This window comes from Capsicum annuum, chromosome 4 (assembly GCF_002878395.1).
Source record: "Capsicum annuum cultivar UCD-10X-F1 chromosome 4, UCD10Xv1.1, whole genome shotgun sequence".
NCBI lineage: Eukaryota > Viridiplantae > Streptophyta > Magnoliopsida > Solanales > Solanaceae > Capsicum > Capsicum annuum.
Window position 1 is genome coordinate 40,402,866 of NC_061114.1, and position 14,742 is coordinate 40,417,607.

The window sequence follows — 14,742 nt, forward strand, 5'->3', positions numbered from 1 at the left end:
TATTTTTATGGGGTACACATTGATATTTTCACCTACCATAAGAGTTTATAGTATGTTTTCTCGCGAAAAGAATCGAATCTCAAGCAGAGGCACAGGATGGAATTGCTAAAAGACTATAACATGAGCCTGCACTATCATCCAGGCAAGGCAAATATGGTAGCCCACACCCTTAGCAGGTTGTCAATAGGCAGTTTTTCTCATGTGGGGAAAGAAAAGAGGGAGATGATGAAGGATATTCACCGACTTACAAATCTAGGAGTGCGACTTTTGGATTTCGAAGATAGGGAAATAGTTGTTCATGAGATAGATAAATCTTCTCTTTGTATAGAAGTTAAGGAAAAACAGGTTGAAGATCCCATCTTGATGCAGATCAAGAAAGATATGGGTCAACAGAAGGTGATGTCCTCTGAAATTGGTGGTAATGGTATTTTGAGATACCATGGTAGGTGTGTGTGCCAGATGTTGATGGTTTTCGGAAGAGAATCCTTGTAGAAGCACACACTTCGAGGTATGTAGTTCACTCAGGATCTACTAAGATGTACCATGATATGAAATCTATGTATCGATGGAATAATATAAAGCATGATGTAGCTAACTATGTTGCCAAGTGTTTGAATTATCAGCAAGTTAAAGTGGAACATATGAGGCCAGGTGGTTTTTCCCAAGAGATAACCTTGCCCTTGTGGAAGTGGGAGATGATTAATATAGACTTCATTAGAGGACTTCGCAGGTCCCGAAACCAGTATGAATCCATTTGGGTGATTGTAGATAGGCTGACCAAGTCAGCTCACTTTCTACTTGTTAGGACTAATATTCGAGAGAGGATTATGCCAAGATTTTCATTGCAGAAATAGTTTGTTTGCATGGAGCACCCGTGTCTCTTATATCGGACTGAGGTACACAGTTTTGGAGATCATTTCATAAGGGTTTAGGTACCCAAGTGAATTTGAGCATGACTTTTCACCCTCAAACAGACGGGAAAAGTGAGTGCACCATCCAGGCCCTTGAGGATATGTTGAGGGCCTACGTGATTGATTTTAAAGGTAGTTGGGTAGAGTATTTGCCATTGATAGAGTTTGCATATAATAACAGTTTCCATTCCAGTATTAAGATGGCACCATTTGAGGCATTGTATGGGAGAAGATGTAGGTCTCCAATAGGATGGTATGAAATAGGTGAGATGCAGATATTTGTTCCTGATCTTGTTTATCAGGCAATGGAGAATGTGAAAGTCATTAGATAATGACTTAATACTGCTCAGTGTCGTCAAAAATCCTATGTCGATTTTAGGAGAAGAGATTGAGGTTGGAGATTGGGTGTTTCTTAAGGCCTCTCCCATGAAGGGAGTCATGCGATTCAGGAAGAAAGATAAGCTGAGTCCTCTCTATATAGGACCATATCAGATTGTGAGAACTATAGGTGAAGTTGCGTGTGAGTTAGAATTGTCAGCTAGTTTGGGTTCTGTTCATCCGGCATTTCATATCTCTATGTTAAAGAAGTGTATTAGAGACTATTCTTTAGTATTCCTATTGAAAAAATCAAAGTGAAAGACTCCTTGTCCTATGAATAAGAGCCTGTAGAAATTTTGGATCACCAAGTTAGAAGATTGAGAAACAAAGAGATAGCCTTAGTTAAAGTGTTGTGGAGAAACCATAAAATTGAAGAAGAAACTTGGGAATCAGAAGTTGACATGAGAGCTAGATACCCAAACCTATTTGATCCAATGGATGATGAAATGGAAGGTACAATCCTTTCCTTATTCTTTCTATACCTTAATATGGTTGAAATTATGCTTGTCTGTGTCCCGCATCAACATTCGGGGACAAATGTTCCCAAGGGGGGGACATTGTAACTGCCAAAGTTTTTCCTAGCTAAATTTTTTTCCCTAAAGTATCCAGAATTGGATTCTAGAATGATTATTACTTATTTTCCTAAGTAATTTCCTTGATTTCAAATTTTCATTACATAGATGATTGAATAAATGTTCTGTCGACATAAGATTTATCCAAAACGGACACTCGGTGAAGAAGTTATGGTTAATTTAAATGCTAGTCATAAAACAACGTCATTCCTTTCCTTGGCGCATCACGGAGAGGGTGTAAATGATGATGGTCAATTTCTAATGAGAATCTGTGATGGTGACGCATAACGGAATAGGCCAAATTCCCATTCGTCAATTTTCAGTAAGCCACCGCGATCGTGGCGCATCGCGGTAGCCCATGAAATCGGGCACCCAGTTATATTTAATACCCATCTCATTAAGGGTATTTGGGGTATTTTCCAACCCTTTAACATCTTGAACATGGGATTTAATCCCTATTGCACCCAAATACTCCTACTCTCACCAAAATCCATCAAGAACTCTCCCTAAGGTTTCAAACAAGAATCCCAAATAACTCAAGATTTAACCATGGAATTGCAAAAAAAATTGGAGATTTGGAATCCCTAAGATGTAGGAATTAAGGAGCATCCTTTTATTTCTTAAATAGAGGTACGTGGGGTTTTCCTAAAATCTCATGGGCATAGAAATCATGTTTTTGAGAAAAGGGTTACGGATTTGTGAATATAATCATGTTTTTAGAAGTTTTTATGGTATTGTTTTGGTCTTTAGGCCTTCCCTTAATTGATTCGAGTTGATGGAAGTATATATGTACATTTTTTATTTTTGATGATTGAATGGAGATCATGACGTGAAAATCCCTCTTTTGTTATGATTTTACCTATCTTTCATACTATATGAATTGTTCTAAATTGCATTTTGAAAACATGATATGAAATGTCTTGATTTATGATATGATTTGAGCATAATTTTTGAATTTAAAAGGATAGGGTTATGAATGTTGATAAATGTTGATTATGCATATAAAAGAGAGTAGCATGGTTTGCCAAAAGAACACATGACCACCATATGTTTGAATAATCTAAGCATAGTTTTGACTTGTGTTTTCAGAATATGAAATCTTTTAAACTATTGTCATGTTTTGGTGATCTGAACTGTGTTCTAATGAAAGAATTATGTATGATGCAATATGGCTCAAAAATAGGACTTACAAGTCTTGGTGTGACGACACCAATTCAGATTATGCCATGATAATTCAGAACAGAATAGAATTTATGTTTGAAATCAAACTTTTCAAATGTAGAAACTAGAAAAATGCATGAATCAGAACAGGATAAAATTAGGCACAAAGAGAGCTTAGGTGGTTCCCCAAAGAAGGCACGAGTTCAGACAACTCATTGCTTGAAACCATGATTTTCCAATCCGTGTATATTTTATTACACTGGCCTAGTGTCGTGTGGCGTATCAGAATTAGAAACTCAAACTCTTGCAGCACATTCGGGTTGGGGGCTTCCCCGCTGAGTCAATGGTGTATTTCATACAGCCCGTGGGATTTTAGAATTGTAGGGGAGTAACACCTAACTCAAAAGTAATACAAAGAACAAACAGTGCACTAACATGAATGACTTATGATTTTCAGAAAGTGCCCATGTGTTTTGAGAACTATTTATGTATGATGTTTTAACAAATTTCTCTCCATAATTTCACTTATATAAAAGTTTTTTTTTGGTTTAATTTACGTACTAGTACATATGTATTGTCCCCTTCCCTCCTCCCTCTAGGTTCTGAGGCTCGGTATAGAGGTCCAGAAAAGTAATAAATTTTATCAGATAGAGTTGCAGTGCCCAGTTGGTGAGCCTTCTTTATTCAAGAAGGCCTATTTACTTTCAGACAACGATTATTAGATATGGTTTGGTCTACTGGGGGCCTTGTCCCAATTTCAGACAGTTATCAAACTTTCATATAGTAGAGATTTCGCAAATTGAGTCAGATGTTATTTCGATGTAGTTCATTTACAGTTTTCATACTTATGATGAATTGAAAATTGACCATGTTTCCGTAGCAGATTATGTTTCCGCATATTATTTTATTATATGAATGTAGTGCATGATTACCCAATAGAGAATGGTGTTCCAGGCCTTCATGGTTTGGGATGTCCGTCATGGCCAGGCCCTAGTTCGGGTCGTGACACATAAATCATAAAAAATTAGGTCATTACATCATCCACCACTATGAATATATTTCATCCTCAAACTAAAGGAAAGAGAAGTACCCAAATCAGTAAAAAGTTGGGAATAAGTACCAAGCATATCAGACTCGATCTCCTTAGTAGCCTTACCTATAGGTCAATGTCTCCACTGGACCGTAACCACTGGGATATCTCTAGAACTGAACCACATAATATCTCTAGCTAGAATAAAGATGGGATCTTAAAATAAAAACTCTCAACTAAATGGGCTGAATCCCAATAAATAACATGAGACTCATCTAGAATGTAACGCCGAAGAATGGAAACATAAAAAAATTGGATGAGCCGCAGATAAATTTAAGGGTAGTGCTAATGTATAAGCCACATCCCTAATAGTTCAAAGAATCTCAAAAAGGTCCAATTTACCTGGGGTTAAGCTTTTTCCTCTTGCTAAACCTCATCAGGCCCTTCATGGGTGACACACGAAGGAAAACTCGATCACCAACACTAAATCTTAAGAAACGAAGACTACAATCTGCATAACACTTTTGCCTACTATTAGTCACTCAAAGTCTATCTTAAATAACCTAAACTCTATCCAAAGACTCATGAAGCATGTACATACCTCAAGGTCTAATCTTAGAAACATCAAAACAATAAACAAGAGAGAAATAATGCCTACCATACAAGGCCTTTAAAGGATCCATGTCAATATTGAAATGGTTATTATTATTATATACAAACTTTGCTAAAGCTAGATGTTGCTCCTATCGATCTTCAAAATTTTATGAAACAAGTACAGAGCATATCCTCCAAAACCTGAAGAGTCTGCTTCAGCTCACCATCGGTATAGAGTGAAAATTTATACTAAGATTAACTCGGGTACCTAAATCCTCCTGAAAAGTATTCCAAAAGTGGGAAGTAGACACTAAACCTTGATTTAAGATGATAGACACTTTCACACCATGAAGATAAACTATCTCACGAATATAGATACTAGCCAACCTCTTAATATTAAAAAAAAACTGAACTAAAATAAAATAAGCAGACTAGGTTAATTAATTCATAATGACCTAAATACTATTTGTATACACATAATTTTGTGTCTCTTGAAAGCTAAATTTACCCATTTACCCTGCCTAACCATGTACCTTACCCCCTATGTGATTATCCCCTTACAAAAAAACAAAAATAAAAAAATTATTAACCAATATAACACTCCACCTGATCAAATTTAACTACCACACCTTATCCTAACCACTAAAACTTCTACCCACTTCACTACCATACCCATACCCCTTCTCACATTTTATTCCCTTTTTTAACAAAATTATAAAAGATAAAAAAATATACACATCACGGCATATAAGCACACTCAAAATATAGTAAATGGGATATTTATATACACTACATACATGCCTCACCAAAAAAACACATATACCTCACCAGAAAATGCATACCTCAGCGAAAAACAACACATAACACTCACATACACACAGAAACACGAAGGAAAAGATTAAATAAGGGGGAAGAGTGAGTGTTTTGTGGGAAGGGAGAGGGAGAGAGAGAGAAACCAAGTGATAAGAGTAAAAATGGTGAACGGAGGCCTTCCAGTTGGCTGACTTGAGTTTTTCGATAAATTGCTCATTGAAATCAGTCATCCATTGCCATAAAACACCACCAACCACTGCCAAACAACCAAAAATGCGAAAACCAATGGGAAAACCCAAAATCAAATTTAAATTGTTCAAGCCATCACTTTTTGTCACTTTTTGAGATCGCCGGAGCTCCGACGAAACAAAAACAGCAAACTCAGCTCCGATTTCGTTGAGATCCATTTATGGTTAAGTCAAAATATACTTCTTTTTTAGGTTACCCGACATATTTTTAAATGTTTTTGGGGTTGAATTAGATACTGAATTGGGTTTTGTTCGTTGGTTGAGGTCAATTTGAGATTTCGGTCGTAGTTCTAGTCGAAAGGATTATTCAAGTTGAAAAAATATTTGAGGTCCAATTCTCTCTTCTCTCTATTTAATTTTTTAATTCGATTGTAAATGATTTGTGTGTTTAGCATGATTGAATTTTTTTTGGATGTATGTTGTTGATGCTTGATTTAGATTTTTAAAATCAAAAGGAGAAAGAATGAATTGACAATTGATGAGTTGGTAAATTTTAAATGGGGGAGAGAATTAAAACATGATAAGAGTATAAGCGTTCGACTAGCTGGGGTATGCTCAAAGTATCTTATACGCAAAGGATGTTCATGATCAAGGCATTCGGCATCGGGTAGAGCATAGTTCAGGGTTAATATAGGTTAGCGTAGATTTATTTTAGTATATTTTATTTCAGACTATAATAATTGGATTGGACACTATTTTTTTGAACTTGTTTTGTTTGGATTGGTTTGTTTGTTTGTTTAATGTGTTTTTGTTTTGTTTATACTTGTCATAATATTATACTAGCCGATATGCTCCTCAAAGAGACCATGGTTAAACCACGGGACTGAGGGGTGCCTAACACCTTTCCTCTGGTCAATATAATTCCTTAACTGGAATATTTGTTCATGGATCAGTTTTAAAGAGTCAAATTATTTTGAAAAAGGATTTCCCAATGATGACTTGGCACACCATATTTATATCAAGTGGAAACTCTGAGTTCAAATAAAAAAGAATCCTTTTTCAAACAAATTGTTTTATTTTGTCACATAATAATAAAAATCCTTTTCAAACTAAAAAATCAATCTTTTTGGGTAAAAAGGGGGTGTGATATCTATGGCAACTCCACTGGGACTTTTCAAAATTTGAGCTTTTATTTTTTGAGTTGTATCGGCTTTGTTTAACACTATAGTTGTATAGACATTTGTTTGTGTTATTATTTTATCATTGTTAAGTGCCTATGTGCTATGTGTTTATAGTTTTTTTCTTATGTGTTACCGTTATATATCTTAAATTATATGGATTACCTCGAGTCATTCTTTTGCAAAAACTACTGAGTATACGTCATGTACATAAAATCTAGTTGAGTCACCCTTATTTTAGGAAGGGGAGCCATTGGATGTATAGAGCTGGCAAAAAACAATCACAGTCACTATTGACCATATGCTCCCCCGAACAACCTTGTTAGTGAACCCCAGCCTAGGTCAGCCTTTAGTTCATGCTTATCTGCATCATATTAACAACTAGCAAGACCCACTTGGTCCTTTGTAGAAAACTCACCCCTGAAGCATCCCTACGTTCTAATTATTACATCTTTGAGGATAACAGGGTTATTTGATGGACAAATTTGGTAAAAGCATATGCTAGAATTATAGGAAAATTTTGTAGGCAAGGAAAAGTTGGAAAAAAGTGTATCTAAAAAAAAGTTTCATAGTTTTGAGAGTTATTTATGATTTTTGCACAATCCAAATAAATTTTAAAAAAGATTCTTTTTTTACCTTTTGCACTCATTTACCCAAAAATCAAAAACATCAAAAAGATTTTTCTTTTGTTTCCTCTATCAAGCATTCACAATTCAAAAATTTCAAAAAGAGTTTATTTAATAGGAGATTTTTATAAATGAAAAATTCAAAAAATAATGGTAGAAGGTTTGTACATTTCATATAATGAAAATATCAAAAATAAAAATCTTTCATAGTTTTTGGTGTTATTTTTATGCGAAGTGTTAGATTGAAAACTCAAAAAGATCTTATTGACATTGTTCAACATTAGTCTTTGGTTGTATCTCTCAAGTCAGGGGTTAGTTTATTATTCAATCCTTAACTGTCCAATTTGGATGAACTATGCACACCTGATTCTCCTCTTTCAGGAGTGAGACTCGTAGGCAACCCTTCTTGGATTCAGTGATCTTATTTAAAAAATGTAAAAATATTTTCTTCACTCTTCATTTAGAGTAGATGTTTCATATACAGCTTTAAAAGAAAACTAAAAAAAGATTTTTCTTTAATAGTTTCAAGTTTTATTTTTGTATGAAATTCAAAACTAAAAACCCAAAAAGATTTTTCTTTGGTAATCATAGGTTTCATTTTTGTATAGGGATTTAAACCTGAAAAATGCAAAAAGATTTTTGTCAGTTCTTTTGACAATTTGTTATTTTCCTTTCTTCTAAAGTTATAAGAGAAAAAGAGTTTGATTGGCCATCTTGTAGACGAACTTTACGAACTATGCACACTTGATTCTCCTCCTTCGAGAGTGAGATACATAGGCGACCTTCTAGGGTTAGGTGATCTTTTCAAAAAGGAAATAAGAGGTTTTCAAAAGGTGTTGAACTCTAACTTATTTGCTATCTCTTGTTCAGTTAGTTTAAAGCGGTTGGTTTGTGGCATTTTGGCTAGTCCTCCACATTACACCAAGTCTAAGAAAGATTTAGTCATTTCCAACAAGGATATAGAGAGTGACATTATGGATTAGACAAAGAGTTAGAAAAATGAGACTTTTAAACAAGATATTTTGAGATTAAGGCAACAAATAATAGAAATGCACCGAGCTTGGGCTAGTGGGTTTCCTCCTCCTCAACTTACCACTATTGATCCTACAAATACCTTGAGTTTTTCACCAAAATTGCAAAGTTAATTTCCTATTGTTATTGATCCACCAAACATGCCTCAGAATTTACTCTACGTCAATTGCATCCCAATACTTCCACCACTCTTTCTCTAGCTCCTTAGTATAAGCCTACTACATTTACAATACCATATGTTGTCTATGATTTTGTTGATTTTGTTGCTTAATCCTCTACTGAGGCTTCCATATTGGCTATCCACCCAATGGTTGTGCTTTTCCATGTTGTTAGTGGACCCATGTTCAATACTCTTGATGGTCATTGCTATACTCCTTAGCCTACTTTTAAGTTAACTGGACCGCTAAAATTTCTTAACAAGGAGCCTAGCATGCTAGAAGATCTAGAGAAAATGGCTTAAAAATGAAGAGTTCAGAGAATGTTATGAAAAGTTTCTTGGTACTCGCAGGTAAAGAAGATGTTTCATATAAAGACTCTAGCATGTCTTAAAGTGTTAACCTTCTTCCAAGCCTTGAGATATCAAAATTTGAGGAGCATGATGGACATGAGGGTTCTGTGAAACACCTGGGATAATATTGCAATCAATTAAGGAAAACTAGAGGGAGGAAGAATGAGGAAAATGCAGCTGCTATTGCTGTTAGACATCGGACACATCTAAGAATACTACGTGGTCATTACTCTTAGTCTCTAGCCCAAGTTCATACACAAGATCCATATAATCACTCCCAAAATCCATTATACTTTATTTTTTACCTCCATACCCAGTGTATAGCATACAACAATATGTTCAACCACCTTCTTACTCACAATGATGTGCACCAATTCCTCAGAGTCATCATCTAACTCCACAAACATACTAAAGCCCTTCTAGGGTCAATTTTTGATCTAAGCCAAATAAAGAAAAGAGGCAGAAGTCTATGGATAGTTTCACACTAATTGAAGAATCTTATGGCAGTCTATTCCATAGATTAGTACAATGGGGCATGATCAATCCTCTCCTTGGTTACACTCCTAATTCATATTCAAGAAATTTTGATCCTAATGTATGATTTTCATATCATTTTAATGTTTAAGGTCACAGTATTGAAGATTGTCATTCTTTGAAAAGAGAAATAGAAAATATGATTCAAGATAAATCAATTATGGTTCAAAATATTGACAGTGTTGAAAGCTCTAGTCATGCTGATGTACAAATCAGTGGCTAAGATATCAGGCTCAGCAATTGGGAAGTCACTCTGCTCCTTACTTGGAAGGATTGTTCGTAGTTTATTTTATTTTCCTTTCTATTTTCTGAATTATTTTAGGGTTGTAATTTGTAATCTATCTTGTTTTGTTTCTCTTTCATCTTTGTTTAAACCCTTCTATCTTTCTTTTAATGAAACATGGTGTCCCTTGATTGTTTTGTCTTATTTTTAAGTTATTTGTTTGTCTTCTTTGTACAATATATTTTATGTTGGATTCTAGTGTTATGACGTACTTGCGGAATTTTCAGCCAGATCTTAAAATCCAATTTTAATTATGAAACATTGACTCAGAGGGCTAAAGTTACATAAAAAAGAGCATCTGAGTAAATAGGTAGAGTGTTAAGGCATTTAGCGATCAAGTTGAAGCCTTCTTTAAAAATCAAAGAAATTATTTTGAGAATTACAAAATTAACTTGGTCGTCAATTGAAAGACATATCTCAATTAGGTCAAACAATAGATGTGTGATACTATGTCAAGAGGAATAGAAAGAAAATCAGCTCCACGAAATCATGAGTAAGTCAATATGAGGAATGTACAACAAAAGAGAAGTTGTATATTGAACAAACGCAGAAGAAGTAGTGATGCACTTAAAGTTAGTGCGGTAAAAATGTCAAAAATGATCTTCATCTTTCACTTCATATTGAATGATATGTACTTGCATTTTCAAGGATTGAAATGATGAATGCATTTCATTCTGCTATCCAAACATTGTATCATACTTTGTTTACCACGTTTGAGCTTTAGTTCTATTTTGTTTCATACCTCTCTTTTTGGAATCAAGATAGAGTCAGAAAATTTTGAAAGAAAAAGTGTCAATCAAAAAAATAGAGTAAGAAAAGTTCCAAAAAAAGTCCAACAAGAAAGAAAAAAGAGTGTCCAGAAAAATAGATTCAGAAAAGGTCCTAGAGAGAAAAAGAGTCAATAAATTAAAAAAATCATAATCAACCAAAAGAACAAGTTGTTGGTACTATGTGTAACCTGATTCTCCTTTTTTGAGTGTGATATACGTAGGCAGCCCTACTCTGGGTTTGGTCCAACAAAATGAACGATTTAGAGTTACCCAGTCAAAAGAAACTGGGCATGAGTTAATCTTATTTGTTTGAGTTGATTCCAAAAGTTTTAAGTCTCACCCTACTTCAAGTGTCGTTTAGGCCTCATGCCATCCTTTATTTCTAACTTTATCCAGAATCCAAGTTACAACCAAAGAAATACCTTCAAATTAATATTTGAGAATGATAAGGCTAAGCATGCAATGCATATGATGATGCATTGAGAACTACTTGTCTTCCTTAGCATAAGGAATTAAGAGAGAAATAAAATAAGAGGGCCGTACCGATGAAAACCCTCACGAGCACAGTAAGGTGATAGTAAGTTGAGAGAAATAAAAATAAAAGAGTTTCATTACTGTAATACCCCACATGTTTCTAAGCTAGAAAGTGAATAAGTATTCCTTCGTATGAAATCTCCTATCCTGTGATTCATCCTTGAGTACATGACTTATGATGAATATACTAGTGATAGTATAGCTTATGATGCATTAAGCATGTTCATATGAGTCACTTAAGGTAATACAAGCTAAGAGTTTTTGAATCCATCAAGTTTTAGTGTTCAATTTTGCAAGGGTCATCTTTGAACTAGTATAAGTCGATGTTAATATGGTATTTGTCTGATTTAGACCCACCAAATTGTATAGAATCAAATTATCTTTCCAACGATACCAATTTTGCCTTAATCCAATACTCCAGCAAAAAGTTATGCCCATTTTCATGAGAGACAGTAAGGATAGGCGATTGGTTAGGAGCCGCCTAACCCAAGCATAGGCCATTGATAAGGCGCCACCTAACCTAGCTTAGGCAATCACTTGGGCACCGCCTAAGTCAGTTCCAAGTGCTAAAAGCATTCTATTATGAGTTATTTTATGGGTAATTAAGTCTTTTAACACTCCTTACACGTCCCTAAAATTAACCCTAGAAAATATATAGCTTCTAAACATATTACAACCCTATTATCATCTAAAAGCTCATCATCCAAGAGCACTAAACGAGAAAAAATAACTAGGGTTGCGTAACTAAGCTTGAAGATCCGATTTCAAGGAAACTCCTCCGTCAATCATCAAGAATCTTCGTTCTAAGGTATGCGTGAGTTGATTTATGGATCCCTTTCATACAGAAAGTTCAAAAACCCTCTTTTTCATTATAAAGTATTATTTCTATATTTTTGGGTGTTGATGATCATGTTGTTGATATTGGGTGATTCCCAAGATGGAATCTTTATATGTTTTTTTTTTAATTTCATGATATCATATGAGTTGAAAACATGTAAATTTGGTTGTTCATGATGTATAATTTGATGATTTCACCTATGCCTAAGATGTGCATGTAAAGTGTTTGATAAAATGTTTAAGAAACTAAAAATCATGCAATATAGCTAAATTGTGACTAAGTGAAGGATTCGTGATATGCCCTTACGTTCCAATGACCTTTATGTTGATAATGTGCCTTGTAAATGTTGTTGGAATACTCATGAACTATTCTTATGAGATTATGCTATGTTTATTTGCAAATCCTACTTATGAACAAGATGTATGATAATCATGCAATCCACATGAACTTCCATGCTATTGGTATGTATTTTTAATATGATTATGCAATGAACATGATTTTAAGATTGTGCAAGTACTTCCATGTGATATGAAATACTTTCTATGCAATACATTGCTGATAACCATGCTTAGTATGAGATCCCTACTTATGATATTATAAATTATGGACTCTACTCTTATGATCACGTCTGCCATGTGTGTCAGTTTCCTTCCTTCGAGTCCTGGGGGTACTTGTACCCGAAAACTATAGTTGTGTGCTTAGATCCATGTCATGTTTCACAATATCAAAAATCAAGCTATGATTCCATAGACTTCAGTCAGTCATGTGACTCGGGAAAACCTCATGATCTTGGTCAGTTGTCAGATATAAGTAACATTCCGCCAGTCAACAGAATTTAGTAAGATTAAGTCATGCATAGTCAGTTATTCATGTCTTATCCCTCCAGATGGGAGTAGAGGTTAGCACCGAGTGAACCCAAGGATGGGAACTCACTCGCTAGTTTAGGGTGTGATTCTTAGTAGTCATCCTTGTGTTTCAGAACTACGTAGCCAGTGTAGGTTGAGATATCTTAACCCATCAGTTTAGGTTTGATGAGGTGGCTTAACCCGCCAGTTTAGGGTTCCCACAATTCTCATTGAGTACCCGCCAAATAAGGGTCACTTAAAGGTTATCCTTACCCGTGTCACGGTATGGACACCCCTTCAATCGGGGCAGAGATTGGACCCCAGCTTAGCCATAACGGCATATATGGGGCATGTCGATTAAACATTACTTCCCACAATTTCAGTATCAGTCTCAGTAAGAGAACTCAGGGTGTTCTTCAGATTTCAATATATACAAGACTGTTAGATACAGTCATCCATGTTATCAGTTTCAGTATCAGTCATGACAGTTATCAGTAAACCATGTATTAGCTTATAGGTCATGCTATCCTATATTCATGGTCCCAGTTTCTTTATATGTGTGCTTGCACTCCCATGTTCATATTATTAAGTCAGTAATGTTCATGAATGAAACCCTTTATGTTCAGCCTACCTTCCTCGTATACTCAGTACTCCAGTTGTACTGACGCATTTGTGCTATGGTGCTTTCTTTTCATATTACACCATAGGTTCCGAGACACGAACTCCAGCCTAGCAGTAGCGGTAGCATTCCAGTAGCAGAGACACAGTGAGTCCTCATTATTTCAAGGATAATATTATTTGATTCATTTATTTATTTCTTCAGTTTAGTTTTACGGAGTTAGTTGGAGACATATTCCTTCAACTCCATATTCAGATAGTTTAGAGGCTTTCAGATTTACGTTTAGATTTATGTTTAGATTTACGTTCAGATTTAGTTGTTTTAGGTATTTTCACCCACATAATTGTATTCAGTTGAACCTTATGGCCTTACAGCTCTATGTATTCCATATTATTATATCATGATTTGCAGTATATAGGTATAGATATTAGTCATGGGTTAGCTTGTGGTCCCTCAAGGTCATGAGCACCGTGGAGCATTTCGGTTTAGCAAATCGGGGTGTTACAAACTTGGTATCAGAGCCTAAGGTTCAATAGAGTCCTAGGAAGTCTGAAAGCCACATCTAGTAGAGTCTTATACATGGGTGTGTTACACGCCACATTTATGTGCGGGAGGCTATAAGATGTTTTAGGAACAGTCCCCTTTCTTCATTATTCATGTCATGCTAGTGAGCATAATCACAAGTTAAACTCTTAGTCTAATCCATTCTTCTCTTATTCCAAACCATGACCCCAAAGAGAAGAAACCAGCCATCTCCTTAGTCCGAAGATCCTTTGGGCGAACATGTTTCCCATGCGGAGTTTAGAGTTGTATTTACCACACTTGCTCAGTCCATGGCTGCACAGACTGAATGGCCACCAGTCATTCCAGCCAATCCATTGGCCAATCCCAAAGTAGCTAGGGTTCGGGACTTCACCCGAATGAACCCTCCATCTTTCTATGGGTCTAAGTCTGATGAGGACCTCAGGAGTTCATTGACCAAGTACAAAAAGTCATTGACATCATGGGTGTTACTTCTATTGAAAGTGCTGAGTTAGCCACCTACCCATTACAGGATGTTGCTCATGATTGGTACAAACAGTGGAAGTCTGAAAGGTTAGATGATACAGTCCCTATCGAGTGAGAGGAATTTTTCACAACCTTCTTAGATAGATTCTTCCCCCAAGAGCTGAGGAAAGCCAAATTTCTTGAGTTCATCAACCTCAGGCAAGGGAATATGATGGTTAGGGAGTACTCTCTCAGATTTACTCAGCTAGCCAGGTATGCTCCTCATGTGGTTGCAGACAATAGAGCAAAGATGAGTAAGTTTATGTCAAGGGTCAATGATA